The following is a 14,012-nucleotide window of genomic DNA, read 5'->3' as shown; positions in this document are numbered from 1 at the left end:
ACAGAGGTGAAAGGTGCTAGAAAATGTAAACCTTTCCTGAAACGGAGTCAACATAAAAGAAAGTGTTCACACCATCAAAGCTCTGCAATGCTGCTGCATTCAGCCTTTAATGGTGGGGAACCATTCACCATCGAGTGGGAGGTGACTCCATGTCCATCCGTATCCTCAATGATGGGGAACCTTCATCTGCTCAAAGAGACGGTGTGTGTGTGTGTGTGTGTGTGTGTGTGTGTGAGAGAGAGAGAGAGAGGGAGAGAGAGAACACAGGTACAGGAAGCAATTCAGAGGCAATTGGAAGACAGAGCTTGATCAACGTCTAGTCACTGATCACAGGGAGAGATATGGGGGAGGGGCAGGAATATGGTAATGAGGTTTGGTTGCCATGCCACCAGAAGGACATGGAGAGAGCACAGAGAAGGGTCACCAGGATGGTGCCAGATCTCGAGGGCATTGGCCCCAAAGAAAGGTTAAAAAGACTAGGGTTGTTTTCACTGGGAAGACAGCGGCTGAGAGGAGACCTGACAGAGGTCTACAGCATTATGAGAGGCATGGATAGGGTGGATAGTCAGAGGCTTTTCCCCAGGGTTGAAGTTTCAATTACAAGGGGGCACAGGTTCAAGGTGAGAGGGGGAGGTTTAAGGAGATGTGTGCGGGAAGGTTTTCACACTGTGCTAGGAGCCTGGAACACACTGCCAGAAGAGGTGGTGGAAGCAGGAACATTGGTGACATTGAAGAGGCATCCAGATGATGCCATAAATAGGGAGGGAATAGAGGGATACAGACTGAGTAAGGGCAGAAGGTTTGTTTGTTAATTTAGTGAAAGCATGATGATGGAGGGCTGAAGGGCCTGTTCCTGTGCTGTACTTTTGTTGTTTTGTTCTTTTGAAGTAGATGATCAGCCAGGATCGAGAATGGCAGACCAGGCTCAAACAACTTAATTGGCTGACTCCTGCTCCTATGTACCTTCCCTTGGCACATTGTAAAAGACTGAAGAGTTCACAGAACATCTCCAGCCAGGAACACCGACTGGATAAATGTTCCTGCTCCTCCTGAGATTCCCACAATCACTGATCCCAGTCTTCAGCCAATTCCATTCACTCCAAGTCGTATCAGGGACTTACTGCCTGTAGACAGCAGCCCCTCTGTTCATGCAGTGACCAGCAGTCATTAAACATCAGACTGTAGCCCCCCCTAACATCAGCACCAGCTTTTCTTTAATCACAGCTCAGAGCAAAAAGCAGAGGTAGAAAAGTAAGAAATATCCAGGATAAAAATATAGAAATATCTGCATATAAAATATTTACCGTCTTGTTTCGTGCACAAAAGTCAGAAATAAACATACAGGACATATCTGCACAAGATCAATACATTATCAATACCTTCATTACATTACAATACTGCAGGAAATAAAGTTAAAAATCACACAAAATCAGATTATAGTGAAACAGGTTCATTTGGAACCCCTACCTTTCCAAGTGCCTCTTCACCAGGTGGTTGTGATGCAGTTCCTGGCTTTGCCCAGTAGGTGCTGCTGCATGGGGAGTTTCTGAAGCCTCTTCCCATGTTCCCCACTGAGGGAGCACCATCACTACAAGGACTGCAGTGGGTCAAGGCCACATGGACAATAAATGGGGCACTGGCAGCATCACTCGCACTGAGAACAAGTTATTAAAGTTCTTAATTAAGAATAAAGAAATTATCTGTGAAAAATATCTCACAGGATTAGTGTTGGGGGTTAGAGTCAGGGTTACACAGCTGAACCCTGAGACAGTGTTTGGACACAGACTGTAACAGTAATGCTGAGATATAATACAGAGGAGGAAATACTTGGTCAGGTTTTTGAATAAAGGGACAACACTCCCACTGGGAGTTTTCCTGAGATGGTGCTGCTCAGAAGGATTTGTGCAAAGTGAAAGGTTATTGTTGATCAAAATCCTGAGCTCAGGCTTTTTATCAGGAATCACTCGATCCCCCCAACACTGGGCTGATTCCCCCCTCCCTGAGCCAGGCTCAGAGAGGTGGAAACTCAGTCAGAGCTGGGCAGCCCCGTTCCCCAGAAGGTTTTGTTCTCCAGCCGCTCCATCCTGATGCTCAGGTGCTGTTGGTACAAGGCTCCGTGCTTCACCTGAACAGGCCACCTCTCTCAAAGGGACACCATTCGATGCTGCCATCTTGTGTAGATTCTGTTTCCTATGGAGAGAGAAACCAGCAGGGAACAGGTTAAAAGAATCTAACACTTTGGACATGTGTGTAAAGGAGCTATTCAGGAGCACAGACACATGAAATGACCCTCAACATCCTGGGGACCAATGGCAGCTGGAAAATGGGTGACAGGAGCTGCATGGTGATGGAGCACAGAGTGTAGAGGAGAGGAGGCTTATAGGGGAGGCAATGGGCAAGAGCTGGGCACTGCACAGGAGCTGTGCTGACTGACAGAGGGAGGGCCAGAGGAGAGAGTGGGAGAACCCTGCAATAGTTCCTCCTCCCACACTGAGGGCTGTATGTGGGGAAAGGCGGGGAGCACAGAGATGTGGATATTGAAAGAAACAGGGAAATCGGTGATGGACTTCCCAGTGACTGAACCCTTCTATACCCAGGAGAAGGGATGGGCTGTGAGATTTGACAAGCGCAGGAAAGTGAACAACAACTTGCATTTCGATAGCACCTTGCACATTCTGCAGTGTAGTTAAAAACGAGAGAGAAAGAGGCATTGGAGAGACAGCGGGAGACGAGGGAGAGAAACTCAGACAAAGAGGTTTAGGTGAGGATTTGCAGAGCTTCAGAGCCAGGCAGCTGAAGGCACAGCCACCAATGGGGCAGCAATGGAAATATCAGGGAGACAGGAGCACAGAGATCTGAGGGCTGTACAGCTGAAGGTGGTTACACATAGGGAGGGCGGAGGATATGGAGGGATTGGAAAAAGGATGGGAATGTTCAAATCTGTCCATCTCAGTCTGAAACAGATTTAACGATGGAACATCCACACCCACATGGAGTATAAACGTGAACCAGCATATCCCTGTTTGCAGCCTCTGTATCCCCCTCACAGCTTACTTTCCCACTGAGCTTTGTATCAGCAGCAAACTGGGACAATCCCACTCTATCCCCCCATCTCAGTCACTGATATAGATTGTGAGTCACTGAGGTCCCAGCACTGATCCTTGCAGCACCAGTTACATCCTGAAAACTGACCATGATCCATTTGTTCCTGCTCTGTTCCTGTCCATTAACCAATCCTCAATCCATGCTATATTACCCCCCAATCCCCTGGGCCCCTCATCTTGTACGACAACCTATTGTGTGGCACCTTCTCAAATACCTCCTGAAATTCCCAATATATGCCCCATCCTCTGGGTCTCCAGTGGGATAATATTTGCTCCTTTCCAATCCACGGGGACTGTTTAGCAGCGAGAGGATGACAAGCTGGAAGTGACTGGATGATGCTGCTCAATGACAGGCTGGATTGAAGCATCCTCACAGCTCAGGGAATGGACAGGGACAGAGCTCAGCAACATTTCACACAATGTTATACAAAGATCAAAGGGTTACCATGGAAACAGTGCAACATTCCAGAACTCACCATCTTTGTCGCTTTAGGACAATGTCACCCACAATTCCTGCTACAATAAAAACAGCAGTAATCCCGATTCCCAATCCAACTCTTGGTCTAGTTGTGACTCCAGGACCTAGAGACAGAGTGAAGCCATTAACAGACTGGGACACACAAACAAAACTAACACCAGAGACCTTCAGCACCTAGTGTTTCAGAACCAGCCCCAGTACAAACAGATCCCTGGGTAATTCTAGTCCTGGAGGGATGTGGGAGGTTAGATCCCAATAAGCTCTCACACACCAGACCACCCCACAGCTGCACACGCACACGTGCACACACAATGGGATGGATACATGCTTTCCAACAGAGAGAACTGGACATTGAAGGGAAACTGCTGCTGGTCAATTAAATACAACAGCTGTTGAAAGTATTTTAATTTTATGATGTTCCTGTGGAGAAGTTGACAGCGTTGAAAGGTAAGTGTTTCACACAATGTTCAATGTTATATTGCACTGCCTTTAATCCAGGGTCACTCCCTCCAGACTGTATCTCACTGTGCCCTCACCCCTGGTGGGACAGGACATACCCAGGGATGGTGATCGGGGAGTCTGGGTGTTGTGTTATTTCTGTCAGTGTGACTATGTCCCACAGTCTCCCAAGTTGGACCCTAGTCCCCAGATGTTAGTGAGGGAGACTTTGCAGGGTCAGCTGGGCTGGATGTCCTTGCTGTGTCCTGATTAGATGCCCGGCTCAAAATTTTTTTTTGAAAATTTGTTTTTTTAAATTTTTATTCCCACAGTACTGCCTCACTGAGGTAGTGCTTATTTTTCCCCAGCACCCATGTTGTATGTGTGCAGGTGTGAGACACAGTGAGAGACACAAGGTGTACAAATCTTTGTTCAGTTTCCACCACCAGGAAGAAAGGAAACACCCGAGTGGCCAGTGACAAGCAGTGCCCTTCACATCAAAGGGCAATGCTGTGTGATCACACAGTGAAGGGGAGGGGAGGGATTAACTCAAAATAGAGTTGGAGGGGGAAATCACACTCCATTCCCTGTGGTGCCCACCTCTCCCTGAATACCTCAAGGTGTTGGCGGACACCGTGTGCTCCTTCTCCAGACCCGGACTCTAACATAACCATGGAAGAGGGGCAGGCAGTCAGCTCTAACGACCCCCTCCACTGCCTGGACCTGTTTATGGCCAGTTTGGCCAGGCCCAGGAGCCCATTCAGTTATATTGTGGATTTTACTGTCTAGGAGTTTGATGTGCTCAGACAATTAAACAGGGCAGTTAAACCTTCCCCAGATTAGTGTGGGACTGGAGTCACAGAGACCAGGCCGGGTAAGGACGGCAGGTTTCCTTCCCTAAAGGGACATGAGGGAACTAGTTAGGGTTTTACAACAAGCCAACAGCTTCATGGTCACTTTTATTGGGAATAATTTTCTATTTCCAGGTTTCTATTGAATAAACTGACTTGAATCTAAAGCACCAATACCAGATTTTGAAGAAGCTCTGATCTATAACTCTGCTTTCCTTTCCGTGGAAAGTGTAAAGCTCAGATTTGTAGTATTTATAACGACAACTTCCTTACAGTGTACTCAACACTCTAAAAACTGGAAACAGTAGAGCCACGTGGAACCAAGTAAACCTCAAAGTGAGAAAATTCCCTTTCTCCCTTGGACTAGGTGAAAGACCAGGTTACACCAGGATGAATATTACTCTCCACTGTCTTCAGTCCCAATCCCAGTCTTCCCAACAGGAGGGTCTCGTTCACATGGAACAGAGACTCTCCATACAGAATTCCAGAAAAACTAATGCTAAAGGAAGCAGGGATTCTCAGAGTTCTATAACTGAGGAACACGAAGAGGAGTCTCAGAAACAGAAAGAACAATTCCAGGGAGTTTAAGGACCAGTTCCAGGTTACAGTGACCCACTCCACTCACTCTCAGATTCATTCTTTGGTTAAATATCACACAGCATTTCAAACTTTCCAAGGTTCCTCCCTGTCTATCCAGCATGATCCAATGTAAGAGCTGAAAACAGATTTACCTGGTACAGGTGTGTTCGGTCCAGGTGTAGGAGCTCGCTCTAAAGAAAACATCATGTGTTTAGTACGGTGTGTGAAACAAACTGCAGAAATGTTCAGAGACTCTAGCCTAGTCAATTAACAATGAATGTGCCATCACAAGTCATATGAAACAATAGCTGAAATATAGACCTCTCACCTGTCACAGAGAGATTGACTTGAATAATGTTTTCCCAATGAAGTTGATCTCACATCTTGCTGTAAATCTGACATTCGTACTCATCCTGGTCTGTCTCCCTGAGGTCAGAGATCAGAACTGACCAGTTGCCTTGTTCCTGTTGACCTTTGAACAGGTTTGTTCTGTTTCTGAACTGTGGGTTTTGTTCCCTCAAATCTTCACTCCCATTGACAAACTTGTGGACAATATCCCTCTTGGGTGTCCCCTCGATAACCAATAAATCAGAGACTAGGACATTCCCTTTGTAGGTACAGGGCAACACAACCTGGTCCCCAAGTAACCCAGAAACTGGGACAGGCATGTCACCTCGAAAAGATTGAAAGGATATATCCACAGATAGACCCTCCCTGCTGGTACATTACATCCCAAGCTTCACATGGTTACACTGCGATGCTGGATTTACAAGAAGCTATGAACATTGAAGTCCTAAATTGGAAGATGGTTTTGGGCAAGATCTTTCACAAGTTCACTGGGGGTGGATATTCTCAGGTATAGGGTTGGCTGAAAAATGGGAAGCTTTCAAAGAATGAGACGGTGAGGGTCAAGAAACACTATGTCCCTGTCAGGATGAAGGGCAAGGCTGGTAGGTGTAGGGAAAGCTGAATGATTTGGAGAAATTGAGGGTTTGGTCAAAAAAAGAAAGAAACATATGGCAGGGGATAGACAGCAGAAATTGAGTTAATCCTGGGAAGTGTATAAAGGCAGTCGGAGCATACTTCAGAGGGAAGTCAGGTGGGCAAAAAGGGGACATGAGATAGCTTTGGCCAATAGGGCTAAGGAGAACCTAAAGCGATTCTCTAAATTCATTGAGGACAAAAGGGTAATGAGGGAGAGAATAGGACCCCCCAAGGATTAGTAAGGCAGCCTTTGTGTGGAACTGCAGGAGATGGGGGAGATACTAAATAACTATTTGGCATCAATGTTTACTGTGGAGAAGGATCTGGAAGATTGAGAACTGGGTGAAATAGATGGTGACATCTTGAAAAGTGTGCATATTATCGAGAAGGTGGTGCTGGATGCCTTAAAACACATAAAGGTGGATAAATCCCCAGGACCTGTTCAGGTGTACCCTAGAACTCTGTGGAAAGCTAGGGAAGTGATTGCTGGGCCCCTTGCTGAGATATTTGTACCATCGAATGTCACAGGTGAGGTGTCATAAGACTGGAGGTTGACTAACGTGATGCCACTACTTAAGAAAGGTGGTAAGGAACAGCCGGGCAACTATAGACCAGTAAGTCTGACATTAATGGTGGGCAAGTTGTTGGAGGGAATCCTGAGGGACAGCATTACATGTATTTGGAAAGGCAAGGACTGATTCAGGGAAGTCAGGCTGGCTTTGTGCTTCGGAAATCATGTCTCGTGAACTTGATTGAGTTTTTGAAGAAGTAACAAAGAGGGTTGATGAGGGCAGAGCGGTGGACGTGATCTATGTGGACTTCAGTAAGGAGTTTGACAAGGTTCCCCATGGGACACTGATTAGCGAGGTTAGACCGCATGGAATACAGGGAGAACTAGCCATTTGGATACAGAACTGGCTCGAGGGTAGAAGGCAGAGGCTGGTGATGGAGGGTTGCTTTTCAGACTGGAGGCCTGTGATCAATGGTATGCCACAAGGATCAGTGCTGGGTCCACTCTTTTTCATCACTTATTTAACTGTTTAGATGTGAGCATAGGAGGTAGTTAGTAGGTTTGCAGCTGACACCAAAATTGGATCATAGAATCCCTAATGTGGAAACAGGCCATTGGCCCAACATGTCCTCACTGACCCTCCAAACAGTATCCCACCCAGACCCATTCCCCAACCCTATATTTCCCCTAAGTAACATGCCTCACATCCCTGAACACTATGGGCAATTTAGCACAGCCAATTCACCCAAACCTACACACCTTCAGACTGTGGGAGGAGACCGGAGCACCCAGAGGAAACCCACACAGACGCAGCGAGAATGTGCAAACTCCACACAGACAATTGCCTGAGGTTGGAATTGAACCCAGATCCCTGGTGCTGCAAGGCAAAAATGCTAACCACTGAGCCATCATGCCACATAGTAGACAGTGAAGGTTATCACAGAGTACAACGGGATCTTGATCAGATGGGCCAATGGGCTGAGGAATAGCAGATGGAGTTTAATTTAGATAAATGTGAGGTGCTACATTTTGGTAAGGAATATCAGAGCAAGGCTCATACACTTAACAGTCATGTCTTGGGCAGGTGATGCTGAACAAAGAGACCTTGGAATGCAGGTTCAGAGTTCCTTGAAAGTAGAGTCACAGGTAGATACGATAGTGAAGTAGGCCTTTGGTATGCTTTCCTTTACTGGTCAGTATTGAGTACAGGAGTTGGGATGTCATGTTGCGGCTGTACAGGACTTGGTTAAGGCCACTTTTGGAATATTGCGTGCAATTTTGGTCTCCCTTCTGTCAGAAGGATGTTGTGAAACTTGAAAGGGTTCAGAAAAGATTTACAGCAAAGTTGCCAGGATTGGAGGATTTGAGCTGTAGGAGAGACTGAATTGGCTGGGGCTGTTTTCCCTGGAGTGGAGTCTGAGGGGGTGACCTGAAAGAGATTTATACAACCATGAGGAGCATGGAGAGGGTAAATAAACAAAGTATTTTCGCTGGGATGGGAGAGTTCAGAACTAGACAGCATAGGTTTTGGGTGAGAGGGGTAAGATTGAAAACTGACATAAGGGGCAACCTTTTCACACAGAGGGTAGTGCATGTATAAAATGAGCTGTTAGAGGACGTGGTGGAGGTTGGTACAATGACAGCATTTGAAAGGCATTTGGAGGGTTTGAGCTCGAGGGAAAGGCGGAATAGGCTGGGGCTGTTTTCCCTGTAGTGTCAGAGGTTTGAGGGATGACCTTTTAGAGGTTTATCAAATCATGAGGGGCATGGATAGAGTGAACAGCCAAGGTCTTTTCCCCAGGGTAGGGGAGTCCAAAATTAGAGGGCATAGGTTTAGGGTGAGAGGGGTATGATTTTAAAAAGGACCTTTTTCACAGAGAGGGTGATGCATGGACTGAATGAGAACAGAAAGGTATATGAATAGGAAGAATATATAGAGGGATATGGGTCAAATGCTGGTAAATGGGACTTGGTTAATTTAGGGTATCTGGATAGCATGGATGATGTGGAGTGAAGGGTCTCTTTCCATGCTGTTCCATTCTATAATTCTGTGACTCTCACCAAGTCATTTGGTAAAATATCACACAGCATTACAAACTTTCCAAGGTTCCTCCCTGTCTATCCAGCATGATCCAATGTAAGAGCTGAAAATACATGCAGTAGTTTAGAAACAGATTTACCTGGTACAGGTGTGTTCAGTCCAAGTGTAGGAGTTCGCTCTAAAGAAAACATCATACATTTATTACGGTGTATGAAACAAACTACAGAAATGTTCATAGACTCTATCGGGCTTTAGGGAAACACACCCGGGAGGAATGAGGCTCAGGTCAGACGGATCAGGAGGGATCAGGAACAGACAAAAGCAAATTACTGCAGATGCTGGAATCTGAAACCAAAAGAGAAAATGCTGGAACATCTCAGCAGGTCTAGCAGCATCTGTAAGGAGAGAAAAGAGCTGACGTTTCGAGTCTAATTGTCCCTGTATCAAAGTTTTGACAAAGGGTCAGTTAGACTCGAAACATCAGCACTTTTCTCTCCTTACAGATGCTGCCAGACCTGCTGAGATTTTCCAGCATTTTCCCTTTTGGTATCAGCAACAGGATCGGGAGTGAAAATTCCAACAGGATTGCATTAACTGTGAAGGGTAGAATGGAAGTTTTCCAAAGTGATCCTGACCAGGATCATTCCCAGCAACTTACATCCCTCTGTGGAGAGAATCCTCACAGGATCCTGGGCCAACTGGGATACACTTTCAAGGTCAGCACACTGGGTCTTGGAAAGGCTGCTTGGGAGGGGCTGTGGGTCCCACCTCCTGCAGCCCAACCTCTGGAGACAGAAGGACCATGTTTCTGGGGACGAAACGCAGGTTCTCACACTGTTAACCCCTTCCATCACCCAGTTTGGTAGCTCCATCCTTCAGGGCTCAGCCAACTCGTTCAATGGGGTTCATTACTGAGTGACGCTTGGGGATGGACAGGGAGAACTCACTCAGTAGAACATTGTGGGGTACCCATCGATCAGCTGAGGGAGGGCAGTAGATGAGAACCAGCAGGAGGTTTCCAGGCCCATGTTTGACCCAAGGCTGAGAGACTTCATGGGGCTCAGAGTCAATGTTGAGGAGCCCAATCCCCTCTCCCTCCTGACTGTATCCCCCTGGGGTGATCGGACATAGCCCGGGATGGTGATAGTGCAGTCTGGGGTAGACAGGGGATTCTGTCAGGGTGGTTCTGTCACACAGCCCAACATACAGAGCCCAGATGTTAGTGACTGGGTCTTTGCAGAGTCAACTGGGCTGGGTGTGTCTTTGTTGTTGCCTGCTCCAATCCCTGGCTCACAGCCAGTGGGTCTGTTCAGGTTTAATCTTGTTCCTCTTCATCATGGAGAGATTGAAAATCATTATCAACTCAGGTAAACGTCCCCCAGGTTAGTGTGGGACTGGAGTCACATAGAGACCAGACCGGGTAAGGACGGCAGGTTTCCTTCCCTAAAGGGACATGAGGGACCCAGTTGGTGTTTTACAACAATCCAACAGCTTCATGATCAGCAGTTCTGAGGATGGGTCACTCAACCCAAAACATTAACTCTGATTTCTCTCCACAGGTGCTGCCAGACCTACTGAGCTTTTCCAGCAATTTCTATTTTTGTTTCTGATTTACAGCATCTGCAGTTCTTTTGGTTTGTATTTAGCTTCAAGGTATCTTTTATTGTGGCTGAATTTATATTTCCAGATTATAATTCAAATACACTACTTAGATTGTCTCAGAATGGCATATAACCCCTGCACAAACACAGACAGAAAATCACAGATTAAATACCAAACATCTGAAGGAGATCGCTCTCACCTTTTACAGAGAGATCGACAGAATTACACTGTTCCCAAGAAAAATGCATAGCCATTGTGTTTTGAATCCAACACTGATACACATCCTGGTCTGTCTCCCTGAGGTCAGAGACCAGAACTGACCAGTTGCCTTGTTCCAGTTGATCTTTGAACAGGTTTGCTCGGTTTCTGAACTGTGGGTCTTGTCGGGCCAAATCATCATTCCCAGCGACAAACTCGTATAAAATTTCCTCCTTCTGTGTGCTCCAGATTACCAGTAAATCAGAGACTGGGACATTCCCTTTGTAGGTACAGGGCAGCATAACCTGCTCCCCAAGGAACCCAGAAACTGGGACAGGCGAGTCACCTGGAAAAGATGGAAAGTATTTACCCACAGATAGACCCTCCCTGCTGGTACATTACGTCCCAAACTTCACATGGTTACACTGCGATGCTGGATTTACAAGAAGCTCTGATCAGTAACTCACTGCTTTCATTTCTGGGGGAAGGTTAAAGCTCAGACATTGAGGGTCTTCACTAAAAAGCATTTTGTGTTAGATATCTGTAAACACAGAGCAGCTAGACAGCATTTTGTATCACATGTTTTCTAATGTACACATGACGGGAGAACATGTTGGGATAGCTTTCAGACCCCTTTGGGAGAAACATATGCAGTCTAGTCCCTGTATTTTAAAAAAAAAGCATACTTGATAGAATGTACTGTTGGATGCTGTTCAAACGAGATTCATGAATCTGTTTCCTGGGATGAAGCAGGTGACTTATTAAGAATGGCTAAAGAAGTTAAGCCTTTATCCATCAGATTTTAGAAGAATCAAGCATGATCTTATTGAAACAAAGAGGATTCTGAGGATTCTTGAAAGGATATGTGATGAAAAGATGTTTCCACTAGTGGGAGAATAGGCTGCATAGCTACATAATAAAGGAATGTTCATTTAACTGAGAGGGTCACGGATTCATGCAGTACAGAATAGGTCCTTCAGCCCATTGACCCATCTGCACTAATCCTATTTTCCAGCATTTGGCCCATACCGTTGAATATTATGACATTTCAAATGAACATCAAGTAATTTTTGCAGATTGAGAGATTTTCTGCCTTAAAGACTGTCCCAAGCAGCACATTCCAGATTCCCACCACCTGCTGCATGAAAAATAATTCCTCAAATTCCCTCTAAAACCTCCTGCTCTTCACTTTAAAATTAAGCCCTCTTAGTATTGCCCTTTGATTAGGCAAAATAGCTGCTTCCTTTCCAGCCTGTTCCCACTCCTCAGGTATGTCTCTTTCAGGTCTCATTCAACCCTCTCTGTCTAAACAAAACAATTTGAGCTTATCCTGCATCTTGATAGCCAAACTTCTCCATCCCAGGAAATATTTCCATGTGCCCTTCAATGCACCAAGTGCAACCACATTCTCTCTGTAGGGACCAGGACTGCACACAGTGCTCCAGTTGTGGTCTAACTAAAGTTTTGTACAGCTCCAACATAATCTCCCTGCTCTTATAATATACACCACAACTGATAAAGTGTTCCTTCTCAACCACCTTGAAGGGATTTCTTCTCCCAGGGGGTATGTCTGGAATTTATATCCCACATCCATCACTTCCTCAGGAAGTTCATTCGACATATGAACCACCCTCTAAATATTTTGCCCCTCATGTCTTTTTAAAAATCTCTCTCCTCTCACCTTAAAAATATGTTCCCTAGTCTTGAAATCCTCCATTGTAGGGAAAAGACAATTACTATTAACCCTATCTATACCCCTCATTATTTTATAAACCTCTATTAGGTCATCTCTCAACCTCCCCTACTCTCCAGTGGAAAAAGTCCCAGCCTATCGAATCTTTCTTTAAAACTCAGTCCTTCCATAGTACATCCTGGTACATCTCTACTGAATCCTCTGTAGCTTAATAATATTCACCACTCTCCCAAATCCAAACAAATCCTAAAAACGCTGAGTGAAGACGTTTTCCTCATCTCACTCTGGGCTCTCTTGCTGACAATCGTGAAATTGTGCCCCCTAGTCGACTTATCAAGCCAGGTTCCAGTTCTGATGAAGGGTCACTTGACCCGACATGTTAACTCTGATTTCTCTCCACAGCGATTTCTCAGAACTTTTCAGCAATTTCTGTTTTTGTTTCACTTTGGCTGGTCAAATACAGCAAACCTTTTATTAACAAGTACCTGCGGGACCACGAGTGTACCAGTTGATCAAGAGGCCCACGTAATCAAAATAAAAACACACACTTACTGATAGAAACGTAATGCTCGGGGTATGCACATAATTGTTTCACCATATCTACAGCAAAATTCACTTAAATAACAATATAACTTTGCCTTAAATAAAACTTAATGCCAGAGAGCCTTTTTACTCGCACCTTCAATTGACTACTATTACTCGGACATCACGAAGATCGCGAATTAGCTACTCAAGAGTGCCAGTTAAAACAAAATATGCTGTACTTCTACAATTGGGATTGTAACACACAGCACCTTAAAGCAAGGCGAATTCCTGATTCCTCCCACCCCCATTCCCAAACTTTGATTACAGCTGTAATGTTCCAACACTCACAGCACTGACCTGAAACAGCAGAAATAACATTGAGCAGCACGAGCAGTACTCCTCACAGGATGTATCTCTGTAACAAGAAAACAGAATTAAACCCTTCACAACAGATTGTAGCTGGCACCTCCTTGTTTCGCCACCTTCCCCAGATTCTAGATTGGAGTGGTGCTGTAAAAGCACAGCAGGTCAAGCAGCATTCAAGGAGCAGGAACATCCACTTTTAGGGCAAAAGCCCTTCATCAGGAATGAGGCTGGGAGTGCAGGTTTTGTAATTCAAAACCTGCGCCCACACCTCCTCCATCACCTCCATCCATGGCCCCAAAGGAGCCTTCCACATCCATCAAAGTTTCATCTGCACATCCACCAATGTCATTTATTGTATCAGTTGCTCCCGATGTGGTCTCCTCTACGTTGGGGAGACTGGACGCCTCTCACAGAGCGCTTTAGGAAACATCTCTAATCAACCCCACTGGCCCATGGCCCAACATTTCAACTCTCCTCCCACTCTGCCCAGGTCCTGACATGCAGGTCCTGAACCTCCTCCACCACTGCTCCCTCACCACCCAACGCCTGGAGGAAAAACGCCTCATCTTCTGCCTCAGAACACTTCAACCCCAGGGCATCAATGTGGACTTCACCAGTTTCCTCATTTCCACTCCCCCCAGC

The sequence above is a fragment of the Hemiscyllium ocellatum genome, chromosome 38 (assembly GCF_020745735.1).
Source record: "Hemiscyllium ocellatum isolate sHemOce1 chromosome 38, sHemOce1.pat.X.cur, whole genome shotgun sequence".
NCBI lineage: Eukaryota > Metazoa > Chordata > Chondrichthyes > Orectolobiformes > Hemiscylliidae > Hemiscyllium > Hemiscyllium ocellatum.
This window is presented reverse-complemented; position numbering follows the sequence as displayed.